Here is a 5,000-nt window from a genome sequence, read left to right as displayed (position 1 = left end):
CCCCTTCACACACACACCCGCCCCGCCGCTCGCCTTCTTTCTTCGAGTCCATGTTAATCCGGGTGAATCTTAGGCCTTGTTCAGACTAGCGGTTCCAACCGCTGTTTCAATCAATATGGGTCAATGTGGGTATTCATATACAACCACGCAGTTTCTCCTAGAGTATGCGGTACCGCCACGATTTCGGCGCGGTTCAAACCGCTAGTGTGAACAGGGCCTTAAAACCCTGAACATAGAGATTTTACACATTTGATTATGGCTAAGTTCGCAAGATTTTAGTTAGTTTGGGTGTAAGTTCCAGGATGAACAGGGTTCGAAGGTCAAGGAAATCTGTGTTGCCCCATTTTCCATTGCAGGGTTCATTCATCAACTGAATGAAATGCTCCTGGTACTTGCACGAATAAACTCTCTCTCTCTCTCTCTATATATATATATATATATATATATATATATATATCATATATATACATATATATATAATCATATATATACATATATATACATATATATATACATATATATATATCATATATATACATATATATATATACATACATATATATATATATCATATATATACATATATATCATATTTATACATATATATCATATTTATACATATATATATATATATATATATATATATATATATTTTTTTTTTTACGCGCCCTTTCACCGCTAATCAGGTCTCACTGTCTCCATGAGGGAAACCTCCTTGATGACAGCAAAAAGCTAATAAAGTTAATCATGACTTCTTAAAACATTGCTCTGTTTTACTGATACGTCTGCCTTTTCTTCCTCGTCAACTCGTCTTTCTGCACTGATCACTTGATACTCCCTAAAACTCGTTTCACACGTATCGACTTTTCGCCGTGTTCTCAAATAACCATGGGTGTCTATAGATGTTTTCGCACGTCACGACAACGACCCCATGTGAAAGACGTCCATGGATATTTGACAACACGTCGTCATGTCGTGGAATGCGTACGGCGAAAAGTCGGTACGTGTAAAACGAGCCTAATGTTTTAATTGCCTCACTATACTCAAGATGTTTGCACCCGTCTACTGCGACTACTCCATTGATGCCTTGCTCTTTTAATAACTGTAGTTACAGTAAATACAACCTTCTGACACACACACACACACACACACACACACACTCGTGGCGCAGTGGTAGAATTCCCGGCTGCCACTACGGAGGTCCAGGTGCGAATCCCACCCATGGCTGAAATAATTTCAGTATCGCTGCGCTGCGGGTCGTTACTCCAACTCTCGTGGGCGGGGTTTTGTGTGCGTTTGTGCGTGTAGGGTCACAGCATTACCCATAGATCGGTCATATATGAACTCTGAGCTCTCTTTCGGGAGGGAAATTGTTGTCGATCACGAGTTCAACACGTGACCCAAGTCCAACATGTGATCCAAGACCATGGTGAATCACACACACACACACACACATAAGAATGTGAAGACAGTTTTCCATATATATATATTACATATATATATATATATATATATATATATATATACACTGTGTATATATATATATATATATATATATATATATATATAACATAAATGCCTGAACTAGCTTAGGAGATACAGCCCAACCTCGAATTATATGAATTCAATTCTAAATATGATTATATTAGGAAATTAAAGATCTAACCCAAGTTAGAGCCGTATATGAACTTGAAGCTAAGTATGATGAATTGGAGAATAGGAGACGGGATCCAACGACCGTTGCTCCTTTCCTGCATACTACAATCAGGTAAATAAACGTACAAGTAAACATATTAAAATGTATAAAGAAATAAATGCACTAAGTGTGAGTATTAGAGAGTAGAAGACTGCATCCAACAAGCATTACTCCTTTCCCGTATATTACTAAGGTAAACACACACACACAAATAAACAACCCAATTAAATCAATATGTACGTGGTAAGCAAACAAGCAAACTAATTGGTGGACATATGTGAGCACCGTGTTCAGGTGTTTATTCAGTTGAGTCATATACCCTCTACCGGGCTACATTCCATCGCTTAAGCGGACACCTCACCTCCCCTCGCCCTGAAACAGCCAGAGGCTACAAAAACAGGACCTGTGTCGGTAGTAAATTACCTTGTTACAACGAAGGAGTAGTGTAATTAAACCCTTAGCCGCCTTGGGGGTTAATCTAAGTAGAAGAAGACTGTCTGGCGTTAACCAAGGGGGTTTAATTCCTTGAAGGTGTCCGACCTGCTCGGTGGGATTATTTTTAAGCCTTTAGTGGTCCGCTAGCATTCTCACTTAATTTCCAGCCTCCCTCCCCCCCCCCTGCCTCCCCTTTGGGATTTTGAGCCAAAATGTTTTTGATTCAAAGCTACGCCACAACATTTAAACTTTCATTTCCCTTATGGAGCACATGTTCTCAATCAAAAAGAAAGACTTTTGTGTTGAGTGTTTTTGTTGAATTGTACAGTGGGCCGAAAATACAATCGTGTTTTGTAATTTAAAATGAGAGGTAACATTTCGATGTGCGCGGTACAAGGAAAGCGAATGCGAAAATGCACAGCTGCGCAGTTGAAGAAAGAACATTGCGCACAATGAATCCTCGAACAACATCTGAAAAAAAATCGAAGACAAAGCCGCTTAAAGCTTTCAACTTCCTTTACAAAGTAGAAAATTAAGAGTAATCTTCGCTATGGGATAAAGAATTTAACATAGATTAAAAAACTCAAGGGTAATCCAGGCAAGGTCATCATATTAAGACAGCAGGGTAGGACCCGTAATAATCTATATAAATTGGAATAATTTAGTTTTAATACGAAAATAGCCAAGAACTGGTTTACCATCAGAATGATTAACAAATGGAATAGACTTAGTAACCATGTATCGGGCGCTGACATAATTGATTGTTTTAGGAGGGGATTAGACAACTTTATGGATAAGGATGACAGGTGATAAAGGACATGGAACGGCCTAGTGTAAGCCTTATGGTCTCTTACAATCTCCTCCAGTCTTATATCCTCCCTACGTTTGTGTTCTACACGCTCCTTCTCCTATTCCTTCTCCCATTCCTTCGACCTTTCCATTTCCATCACTTCAAATCCCTTTCATCTTCCTTAATCCTACCCTTCATCCTCTTCCCGTCCTCTTATCTGACTTCTTTCTTCTCTATATCCTCTTCTTCCTTTATCTAGCCCACTCCTCTTTTCGACTTCCTCTCTACACTTTCTCTTATTTCTCTTTTCTCTTCACGAGAGCTTCAAGATGGACTCCAGAACAAGATCTGGAATAACATCGGTGTATATAATGGGAAACAGATATCCAGATACTGATACCCTTTAGCATGCAGACCTTGGGGATCATTATATATATAAATATATATACATATATAGACTGTGAATCCCACTGTCGGAGAAAAGAAAAATGTTGTACAAAGATACGTATATTCTGATCATTGTGATCCTCTCCAGCGTGATCGTAATATACAAATCTTCGTGTAACATTTTTCCTGTTCTCCGAAAATGGGATTTACAGTTCATCTTACAAATGTGTTACATTTAACTCGCTTGGATACACACGCACACACAAATGTATATATATATATATATATACACACACACACACACCAATTGCCCTTTCCTCCTTATATGGGAGGTAGCCAAGTCAAAGCACACACCCCATTTCATGCACATTTAAAACTTATTTAACGCTCCTCCCATCTCGACACATCATGGATGGAAGGTCATCCCTGACTCCCGACACATATCTTGTGTGATCTCAATTACTGAAAAAGAATGTATTATATATATATATATATATATATATATATATAATATATATATATATATATATATAATATCTTTCAGTGTTACTACAGATGGTTCCCAGTTCTAGATAAATAAATAAATGAAAAAATACACAATTGAGTTATGTTACACACAAAACTCAACCTTAACACACTGCATCATAATGGTGTATTTCTGTAGAAAGTAAAATTGTATTCTTATTTTCGTATTCGTTTAGTTGCGGAATAAATGAACGAGCACCCATTGCACTCCTGAAAATAAAAAAATTCTCTTAAATCAACTAACAATGGCAGACTGGAAAAAGGATCCAAAAGCAACGTGTCCTTTGTTTAACATTGCAATAAACAAATAAATGAATAAATAAATAAATAAATAAATATATATTTTATATATATAATATATATATACATATATATATATTATATATATATATATATATATATATATATATAAACAAATAGATAAATACATAAAATACTAAAAAATAATTGTATATCCACAGGTAAAGAATGACTGTCTGTCTCAATCTGTCAGTCTATCTGCCCGTCTACTTTGATTTTATTATAGTTAATAAAATAATAATAAGACCACAGGTACATAATCACGGTCTGTCTTTATCTTTCTGTATGCCTTTATCTGCCAGGCCCTCTCTCTGTCTGTCCGTCTATTTATGAGACAGCTTTCATTTGACGCCGTCTACTTCTCCTTTTTCTACTTCTTCTTCTTCTTCCACATCTTCCTCACTTCCTTCCTCACGCTGAATCCATTATACTTTGAGTAATAATTACATAAATTTCATTTCCGCCCAATATTCTCACTCTCTTCTCAGATGGCAGAAGTTAAGAACGCTTGAATGTGTTAAAGTAATCACATCATTAAAACTTTCTAAAATTAAAACATAGTGCATTGAAAAAAAAAATCGCATATTCAGTTCTGCACACTTCCACAATTTATTTCTTCCTCTTGATAAGCGGACTAATTCTTCTTATGAAAACAAATTTCCAAGTCTGATATACTTCCTGTACTCCTAAGAATGAACACACACACACACACACACACACACACACACACACACTCGGTGACTCCCTGACTGTCACTATGGCAGTCCGGGTTCGAATCCTGCCCAGGGCTGAAATAATTTCAGTATAGCTGCGCTTCTAGTCGTTACTCTAACTTTCGTGGGCGGGGAGTTGGGTGTGTGTGTGCGT

The sequence above is a fragment of the Oratosquilla oratoria genome, chromosome 41 (assembly GCF_046742065.1).
Source record: "Oratosquilla oratoria isolate Oo_2021 chromosome 41, ASM4674206v1, whole genome shotgun sequence".
NCBI classification, from domain to species: Eukaryota; Metazoa; Arthropoda; class Malacostraca; order Stomatopoda; family Squillidae; genus Oratosquilla; species Oratosquilla oratoria.
Note: the sequence above shows the minus strand (reverse complement) of the source record.